Here is a 10,898-nt window from a genome sequence, read left to right as displayed (position 1 = left end):
ACTGATAAGGAAACAGAGGCAAACAGAAGTTAAGGGACATGACCGGGATCACACACCTACGGAGTGTTTGAAGCCAAACTTGAACTCAAGTCTTTCTGACTCCAGGTGCTCTATCTACTTCACCACTCAGCTGTCCCAATATTCCCATTTTAGGGAGTTTTGTGGGCTCTTTTCATAGAATTTTGTTCTCAACTCAGTTGATCATTCAAATGAATAAGTCCACTGGATTTAATTTTTATATATTTTTTAAGCTTTTAAAATAATTTTTAAAAGTGTGTATTTTATCTTTTCTGTGAATCAGAAAAATAAATGTTCTCCTCTGCCAAAGCACATGAGTCCATTTCATGTCTTATTCTGTTTCTGAGATGCTCGCCCTCTGTCCCTATGAATATTCATAAGCCTCACCAACTGTGCACATTCGCATAGGAGGTGATAACTCTCACACTGCCTGGCAACTGACAGAAGCAAAATCCCTGCTGGAGAAAAATATGCAGACCCAGCCAGGGCTGAGTTTTAATATTTCCAACCAAAATAGCTCCTTGCACAGGCAGCGAGCCTGAGCTGTGGTGGGGTGGGCTTCTCACCAGCTGCTTTCCTCCTTGGCATCTTCCTCATCAGGCTCTTGACAAGCACTCCCATTTACAAAGAGAGGAGTCGAGGGACATCCCGCTATAGTTCAGAAACATTCATCAGAACGTGATGGGAAGGCATGAGGCTCAGTCCACTGACACAGAACCAAAAAAGGCAGTTCCCCTCCTACGTCTGAAGAGAGAAGAAGTAGTATCCTTTTCCCATTTTAAGTGAAAGAAACTACGATTTCCCCCTAATAAAGTAGCCCTCCTTGCTTTTTGTCTGCAGTTGGTCAGTTGAGAGAGATGATAGATCCTGGGGCTCAAGTCAGAAGAGACTTTGGAGGCCATGGAGTCCAATTCCTTCATTTTACAAGTGAGGAAACTGAGGCCCAGGGAAGTAAAGAGACTTATCCCAGTTTCCCCAGAGGCAGTAAGCACCCATGGTAAGATTTGAACTTAAGTCCTCTGACTCTGGAGCCAATATTCTAACTCCTGTATCACACTGACCTCCCTTGGTTTCTGTGTATTTGCAAACAGACATTTTAGTGCCTTCCTCTTAGAGGGAGTGATGTCTGCCTGTGGATGAAGCATTGAAAAGGAAATGTCAGAGTGTTTTAGCTAGGAGGGACCTTAGAGGCCAGCAAGTCCTCCCTGTGCTTGGCCAGGAAGGCCTTTTACATCATCACCTCCCACAAGTGGTCATCCAGCCTGGGCTTGAACACCTGAAGTGAGTAGGAACCTCTACCTAATGTATCAGCCCATTCTATTTTGGGGTAGGTCTAAATTCTCAAGCCTGTTTTCCTTGCATCAGGTTCAAGTTTGTCTCCTTGTGCATCCTACTCCTGGTCCTGCACTCCGAGCCCAGTGTTCTTGTTCAGTCATTCAGTTGTGTCCAACTCTACATGACTCCATGGACTTTTTCTTGGCAAAGATTTTGGAGTGGTTCACCATTTCCTTCTCTATTATGTCCCTATTTACAAATAAGGAACTGAGGCAAATAGGGGTTAAGTGACCTCCTCAGGGTCACACAGCTAGTAATTATCTGAGGCCAAATTTGAATTCAGATCTTCCTGACTGTGGGCCTGGTCCACTACACCACCTGGTGTCCTCTCTGGGCCAAATCTATTCCGTTTATCCAGGAAATGGGCCTCCAAATATTTGAAGAGAACCGTCATGTGCCAATACCTTCCCATGTCTTCATTTCTTTAAGGTAAACACCCCTTCCCTAATTTTTAAAATCATAAGGCCAGTTTTGGAGTTGGAAGGTACCTTCAGAGCGATAGAGTCTAGTCTTATTTTCACTGAGCCAAACAGAAATCAAGGGACTTGCCCAGGATTACCCAGGTAGTAAGTATTTGAGGCAGGATTTAAATTTTGGTTTTGACTCCAAGTTCCATTGCTTTTCCCACTTTACCATCTTAATTCCTGCAGATGGAACCTCTAGAGTACAACCCCATCCTGGCTGCCCTCCTCCAGATGCTCCCCAACTTATCAACATCTTTGTTAAAATATCATACCCAGATATGACCATAGCTCTCCACATATTGCCTGCCAAGGACAGAGGCCAGAAGACCTACTACCTCCTGATTCCTAGACACTGCATTTCTCTTAATGCAACCAAACATTGAATTAGTTTTATCAGCTACCATGTGACTTATAAAAGCAAACAGTTCACTCAACTCCCCAGCTCTTTTTCAGACAAACCCTCCTATCTTGTATTTGTGAAAGTGATTTTTTCTAACCTGACTGTAAGGTTTTATGTTAATCCCTATTAAATTTCATGGCAACTAGGTGGCTCAGTGGATAGAGCACTGGGCCTGAAGTCAGGAAGATGAGTTCCAAGTCTCAAACACTATGAGCTGTGTGACCCTGGGCAAGTCACTTAACCTTGTTGGCCTCAGTTTCCTCACCTGTAAAAGGAGCTGGAGAAGGAAATAGCAAACCCCTCCAGTGTCTTTGCCAAGAAAATCCCAAATGGGGTCATGAAGCATTGGACACAAATGAAATGACTGAAAAACAATAAATTTCATCTTATTACAGTCAGTTCAGTGGCAAGACACTTTCAGTCCCAACTCTGTTGTCAGGGGTGTGTACTATCCTCAGCTATGTGTCAACTGAAAATTCTACATCTATGTCATCAATGTCATTATCTAATTCACTGACAAAGTTAAATAGCCTCTGGTTAGTCCCTGATATGTGGGACCTCTCCATGGTACTGAACCAGAGAGGGTCCTCAAAGTCTGTAGTTAACTCTTAATATCTATTCTGTGAGCTGGGTCAGACAAAGCATTTAGAATTCACTTAATTGCCCTCTCATCTAGAGGCAGCCAGGGTGGAACAGTAGATAGAGTGCTGGGCCTGAAGTCATGAGGAGCTGAGTTCAAATTTGATCTCAGACACTTCCTAGTTGTGTGATCCTGAGCAAGTCGCCTAACCTTATTTGCCTCAGTTTCCTCATCTGTAAAATGAGCTGAAGTAAATGGCAAACCATTCTAGCATCTCTTTATGAAAAATGCAAATGGGGTCATGATGAGTTGGACATGACTAATCAACTAAATAACCATAAACTTTCATCCAGCCCACATCTCTCCCTTGGGGCTGGCAAACACCTTGTTAAGGTAGTGCAGGATCTAGGACTCCACATTTACAGTGGCAAAGAGGGAAGATTCCATGTGTCCCCTTAAGTTTCTGAGGATTTTTTTAAACTTAGAAGCCCTGCTATAATACCTCCCAAGGTTATGATAAAAATTAAAGAGATCATGAATGTAGGGCACTCTGCATGAAGTAAGCAGAACCAGGAAAACTATACAGACAATGACTGCAATCATGCACACAGAAAGATCAATAAAACCCAACTGAACATTTTGGAATTATAATAAGTTATCTTGGCTCTGAAAAGAGATGAGCATATGTACCTTCCTCTTAGGTGGGGGCTATGGGTATGAAAGGTTGCTCATGCTGTCAGTCAAGGGCAAAATGTTGGTTGATTTTGCTGAATATTTTTTTCTTTTTTCAATTTTTGTTATAAGGGAAGGCTTGATGGGGTGGGGAGGGCACTCCAAACAAAAGACATTGGTTAAAAAATAAAGCACCTTTCAAACTTTATATAAATATCAGCTACTGGTGGTATAACGAGAAATGAATCCTGACTAAAATAAATATGGATCTGTGCCAATCCCTATGAGTGCTCCAACTAGGGTAAGGTGTCCAGAGATTTTCCCCAGAGCACCAAATTTTGAAGATGCACAAATTTAAAATAATGGTTTCTAAAAGATTGTTCATTCTTAAAATCTGTTATTTTCCATTTAAATTTACATTTTGGCAGCACCATTCATTCCTTCAGCATAAGAGACACAACCCAGCTTAGGACCTACTGAGCAAGAAATATTAGCCAACCTACAAAGCTTCCTGATGGTGCTTCCATCCCCCAGTAAGCAGAACAGCAGATGCTTTCCTACCTAGCCTGCCAGCCCCCCTCCACTCCAGGGAGCTATCATCACAGCAGTGGTCTTTCAGGTTTGGCAGTCATACCTGGGGTTTTGTCTTCCTTCTTCTCACCCGAAATTGCCTTCTTTATTTATTGTAATTTTTCACATCCTAAATGGATGAATGAATGAAAAAAGTATTTTTTAAGCAACTGCTATGTGTTAAGCATGAAATACAAGTACGTGTTTCAGATAAATGACTCATGGGTTACCATACTGATTGGTGGACGTTTCCTACTGCTTTCTACAGGCATCAAAGTTGCTTGGTTTGTCTGTGACTCCAAAGATGGCCCTTCATGAGATGAAGGTTGTGCAAGTGATCATGAAGAGTTCCTCCTCTCTTCTCTTCTGCCTCTTTCTTCTAATACTTCTAATACTTCAGGGATCCATGAGTTTGTGAGCATAAGCACTCCTTCCTTTACTAACAGCTTGTCCCCCTATTCCCACAACATACCTACAGTGATTATCTTTAAGAGCTGCTGTTGTCCAGTGTGGCCAGCTTGGTCACAGATCTCCCCAAACTTTTCTAGGATCATAAGCTCAAAGATTCAGAGCTGGAGGGGATGTCACAGAACTCTTCCAAACCTTTCATTTTACAGATGACAACCTCCCTGTGAACTGAGAAGCTTAAAGAGACTTGCCTAATATCACACAACCAGTAAGCATCAGAAGCATGACCTGAACCCAGGTCCTGTGACTCCAGGATGAGTGCTCTTTCCACTCTATAGATCTAGCATTGGGTCTGACCTGAGAGGCTTCTTTATCCAACTCCCTCATTTTACAGATAAGGAAACTGAGGCAGAGAACAGTTAAGTGACCTAGTACCATAAGATCATAGATATAGAACTGGAAGGGACCTTGGAGGTGAGAGAAGGTAACCGAGGCCTGGGGACTAGAAGCAACATGCTCCACGTCTCACAAAGGATCACACATCTATAGTCAGAAAGAACCTCAGTGTGGGCCATCTCCTGTACATTCTTTGTACAAGCCAAGAATGCCATTCCTACTCCTCTGTCCTTCAGGTTCTTTGGTTCCTTCAAGGTCTAGTTCAGGTGCTACTTTCAAGGGATCATTTGCTTCTCCCTCATTTGTGGGTGCTATTGCCCAATGGGATTACCTTGTGTCTACTAATTTCTGTGCATTCTCTAAACTTGCATTAGAATATGAACCTTCTTGACGACAGTAACAAATTTATTTTATTTTGGTGATTATAATACAGGTGTATTATACATATTAGGTGTCTAATAAATATCTCTTGGATGAAATTGAAAGCTCCATACTCCACCAACTTCCATTTCTGGTCAATGTGCCCTATTAGGCCTTCATACCACGTCTTATATTAAGTACTCATTGATAATATGGTCCAGCTAACATATACCCACCATGTGCCCCTACTACCGTTATCTTTTGGGTCACCCATGTTCCAAGTTTTTAAGTATATAGTAGAGGTGAGAGAATATTTGTGGTGAAAACATAGGCTTTTCCATCTAGGAGCTATCTGGGATCATCATAAGTGCTGAGTCACTTCTGAAGTAAAATCCAGCCCCATAACTCTTTCTAAGTCTAAATTAACCCTAATTAACTAACCCTAACCTGTTGAACTCTAAAGCCAGATCATTACCTATGGGCAATTTCCATCCAAAGTCTATGTATCGATGGATTAATTCAATGAATGGTCCTTCATTCTCCACATGGAGCAGGCTGGGAATCTGCTCTCTTCATCCACTTGGTTTTTCCTTCATGAATTACTTGACTGATTTTCCATAGAATGGCCATTAATATCAGTGAGGAAGCCCTGTAGTATTCTTCTTGGGCTTGATGCACACATGACAGTGTCATAGACAAACAAGTGTACCTGGAGGAGGAGAATAAATATGTGGTTTCATTTAATGTCCTTGAGTCTCTGTATCCCACAGATGGCTATGTGGGTGCTAGCTGCTGTCCCCTGAATGATTAAGTCTGGTGATTATTTCAAGCCATGTACATGGGAGATGTTAAAGTTTCATAGATGAGGTTAGCTTCTCTATAACCAACCAGCAACCTAAGCTCTGTCTTGCCCCTAATCAACATGCATTATGAGCGGGATGAAAATCACCCCTGAGGACAGTCAAGCATTTATTTGTTAATCTATGGGATGATCTGTCCTTTTCTAATGGGGGGTGGAATCACTGATTGGTACAGTGGAAAGAGAGCTGGATTTGGAAAAAGAGAAGCCAGGTCCAAATTTCACTCCACTACTTCATAAGCTGTGGAACTTTTGGCAATCACTTTATCTCTTTGGGCCTCAGTTTCTTTATCCATAAAACAGAGTTCTTAGAAAAGGCTTAGGTGACCTATGAGATCCCTCTGATCTTATGACAGTGGGATCTGACTCATCCTGCTTCATAAAGCATCTCATTAGTGTGTGTGCTTGTGTTGTATTCTCAGGAGGGTCAAAAAACGTTCTGTCCAGTATATCTCTATCCCTCAAGGGCCTGATGGAAACTTGTCCATGCTAATTGGGTCACAACATTAGGCTACCCAATTGTATATTAGCATGAATTCATTTATCTGATTTCACTACTATCCACCTTCTCCTCTCTCAAATCAAGACCCTAAAGACATGGGATAAACACATGGTTAAGTTATGATGGGAAAGGAAGGAAGGAAGGAAGGAGGAAAGGAAGAAAAGACAGAAGAAAGGAAGGAAGGGAGAAAGGGAAAAAAACATTGTGTATTATATGCCAGGCACTGAGCTAAGTGCTAGGGTCAGACTTAGTAGGGTACAACGCACAAAGAAGGCACTTAGTAAAATGCTTATGGAAGCAAAGGAAGAAAAGAGAAGGAGACTGGGCTGGTTGAGATCCTGCCATTGGGCATCCTAGGCTCTTAGAAGACAGGTACTAAAAAGGGGAAGTGACCATAAGGGAGAAGAGCTAAGAGGAACAAGCCTCAGCCAGGCCCAATCATAGGCACAGAGGATGGAGGTGGGGATCTGGAAGAGTCAATGATTTAAGCAGGTGGTGGTGGGTGTGTAGTTGGGGGAAAGAATCTAATTGTATGAACTGTTCTTTTCTACTTCTACTATTTATTTATTGATGACTTGATGAGAATACTCTGGGCCTTTTCCACTGGAGGAATACACCTCAGTGGGTGATCCAGCTGCTCAGTATGGGAACTCCCACCATCACTGCAGAATTCCATTCCATTCAAGACTTCCCTTCCCATGCATCCTTGTTCATGGTCCCTTATCCATCCTCTATGGTTGCCCTAAGCATCGCAGTGGCAGTTGGTCTTTTGGTCTTTCACAGGCACCAGAGCAGTTCTTTGGTCATTCCTCTATCATCCCTTACTTGGATGAAATGATAAATTCACTCACTTTCCAGATCAGATGCTTTTGGGATGATACTTTCTACAGCAAATCTTCAGCATGTAGTCAACAGGCAGTAGCTGAATTGTGTCCCCAGGCAACTTATCACTGCTTCATGGATGGCCCATAAGGTGGATGCTTTGAGAATTATGGTAGTCTGTGATAGGTAGTCATATAACATAAACAACAGAATACAGAAAGGTCATGGGTCTACTATTTCAATGATATAGAGAATTCCCAGAGAAGGAAATTCCCTCTACCAAGACAGGCTAACACCTCTTTTGTCCCTTAGAGTCCCAGAAAACTTCCTAGAGCAATCATGAGTGAAGTGACTTTCTTGGCTTGGGGTCACATACTCTGTCATATGTGTAAGAGGTAGGACTTAAACCCAGGTCTGCTGGGGTCCTAGGGCAGCTCCTAGAAAGTTGCCAAAAGGACTGAGGCTAAATGCCTTGCCCAGAATCCCACAGGTATTATTTTTCAGAGGCAAAAATATCATTCTTTAAAAAATCTGGGCTTTTGTGTAAGGTGCAGCTTGGCATCATGGAAGGGGATGCACAGTTCCCAAATGTGACTCTGTCAACTCTTCTCCTTCAATTTAATTCTAGTTCTAACTCACTGTTCATCTGTACTGCTCGTTCAATGTACTAGCTCATTTGATGTAATGTACTAGCTCCGTGGACCACCTGGCCAACTGCAAGCCATTATCCAGGCATTTTTCATCCACTTGGGTTTCCATGGATGGATTGTTTGGTTTACCTATGATTTTTATTTGAGGACCCACAGTACTCTGGGGCTTGAGACAGTCAGTAAAATGTTGCCCTCACACAGGAACTGTTGAGGACTAATGGGGAGTAGAGGGGAGAAAGGAAGCAAAATCATTATTTCACTATATGTCATTTCCTTCGTTACTCATTATGCTTTTTTCAGAAAGTATAATTTCCTTCTCCAAATGCCATTTCTTTCTTTTCCTTGGCATATTCTTATATTCTGTCAAACACATGACAATGTCCTTTAAAGAAAATTGTGCATTAGCTAGTCAGTAATTCCTGAGGTTATGCCTCCTCCTAGCATGAACCAGGCCAATGTAAAAATAGTCTTGACAGAAAGCTTTTGTGTCCAAGGCAAGTTGTTATTCTAAACTGTGGGTCTCTTTAATACGTGTGTGTGTGTGTGTGTGTGTGTGTGTGTGTGTGTGTATTCCTGAGACTACTTCTCATAAATCAGGATTTTATTCAAAGGGTTCCTTTTGTCATTGGGCTGAAAAAGCAATATAAATAGTGCCCTCAAGTCACCCTGCTTCCTTGTGTCTCAAAGATAATGACAGCCCTTGGTGTACTTGGTGTGTGAACATTTGGAAACCAACTGCCCATATCCTGGTCATTAAATGGGATGGAAATCATGCTGCTAAATCAGGCTGCTCAAATGGAAAACCACCTAGCAAATGGAGGGGTAGGAAGAGGGAAGAAGGTGATGCAAAGTTCCAAAGGTCAAACAGTCAGTCAGTTATAGCACAATGCCTGGTATATGGTAAGTACCTCCTCCTCCTCCTCCTCCTCCTCCTCCTCCTCCTCATCATCATCATCATCATCATCATCACCATCATCTATCTCTGCAGCTAGGAAGGCTGTGAGAAAAGTCACTCTGGGGGGAATCCACAGTGCACCCAGACTAGCATCCTATCTCTCCAAGAGACACCTCACCCTTCACTGAAGAAAGTCAGACATCTTTCTGAGCTACACTAGGGAGGACTGAGAAATGTGTGGCAGGAATGCCATAGAGGGGAGGCCTGTTCAGGTCCTTCTATTCAGAAGCAGATAGGAGCCACAGAGGAGAGATTACTGGATCTGAAGATAGATGGGGATTCAAACTCTATCTTAGACACTTATTGGCTGTATAGCCCTGGGCAAGTCACTTTAACCTCTGTTTATCTCAGTTTCCTCATCTGTAGATAAGGATCATAATAGTACCAACTTTACATGATTGCTATAAGGATCAGATAGTGTATACAAAACACTTCATAAGCTATAAGGCAATATATAAATATCTGCTAATACCATTATGATTTAGGTGAGGAAGGATGAGTCCTTAGCCTCCTTCCAGCTCTGAGACTCTATGAATGTCAGAAGTCAAATCTTAGTCATCAAACCATTAAATGTTCAGGCTAAAAGGCACTACCCCAGTCCAGAAAGGGCCTGTCCCAAAGTCCCCAGTCAGTGAGTACATTTGTTGTTTGATTCTATAGAGGAGCAAGTTGAGGTCCACAGAAGGGCAATGGACTTAAGATCATACAAGAAGTTATAAGCAGATCCCACATCAACTCATTAGATCATGAGCTCCTTGAAGACAGGGACTGTCTTTTACTTTCCTTGGTATCCCCAGAGCTTAGCACTGTGGATAGCACTTAGTAGGAGCTGAATAAATGTGTATTAACTGATTGACAATGACTCTTCATGGTCAAAAAGGGAAATTGTTTTTTTTTCCTTAATCTCCATTTTATCAGCTAAGAGTATAGAAGCTTGAAGGTATTAAGTGACTTGCTCAAGGTCAACCAGCCAATAAATGATTGGGACCAGACTAGAACCCAGGTCTTCTATCTCCTAGCTCAGTATTATTTCCATCACCCACTGCCTTCATGATTTTATAAACTTGGGTTGTAGAATACATGTTAGAGAGTAATGTGTGAGGTTAGAAAGGTAGGCATGGGCAAGGTTGGGATGGGCTCTAAATGGAGGATTTGAGATTGAATACCTGAGGTAATAAAGGAACCACTGGAGGTTACTGACCAGGGAGGTGGCAGAGTCCAACCTACACTTTGACAGCTTAGTGGAGGATTAATCAGAGTAGTGAGAGAATTGAGGCAGAGAGAGGGACCAGGAGGCTCTGGGAAGTGATGAGGGACCCCAGCTAAGGATGGTGGCAGTGTAAATGGAGAGAAGGGGGTGGTCATCAGGAATGTTTGGAGGGAGAAATGACAAGAACTTCCAATTGAGTAAGTTGAGGGAGAATAAAGAGTTGAGGATGACTCTGAGGTTATGGTCCTGAATGGCAGAGAGCATGGGAGTGCCCTCATAAGTAAGTCTGGGGGGGGGGGGAGTTGGAAGATAATGATGAGTTCTGTTTTGGACAAGTTTAGTTTCCGATATTTACAGGCTATCCCATTCAACGGGTCAAATAGGAGACTGCACTGGAGCTCAGAAAAGGGACAGGAGCTAGAAAAAAGATAAGGGAATATCAGGGTAGTGATAAATGAAGTCATGAGAGCTGTTGAGATCACCAAGAAAAGAGTAGAAGGAGAAAAGAAAAGAGGGCCCAGGAGAGAAGAGAAGACACACCCAGGGTTAGTGAACATGACATGGAGGAAAACCTAGTAAAGGAGACTGAGAAGGAGCAGTGAGCTGGATACAGCAAAGAGCAGGGTCATGAAAAATGAGAGGAGGAAAGTATTCAGGAGGAAAGGTGATCATCAGTGTCAAAAGTTGCAGAACTGGA

Source organism: Notamacropus eugenii, chromosome 2, assembly GCF_028372415.1.
Source record: "Notamacropus eugenii isolate mMacEug1 chromosome 2, mMacEug1.pri_v2, whole genome shotgun sequence".
Classification (NCBI taxonomy): Eukaryota; Metazoa; Chordata; class Mammalia; order Diprotodontia; family Macropodidae; genus Notamacropus; species Notamacropus eugenii.
The sequence above is the reverse complement of the archived record's forward strand: the minus strand, read 5'-3'. Positions refer to the sequence as shown.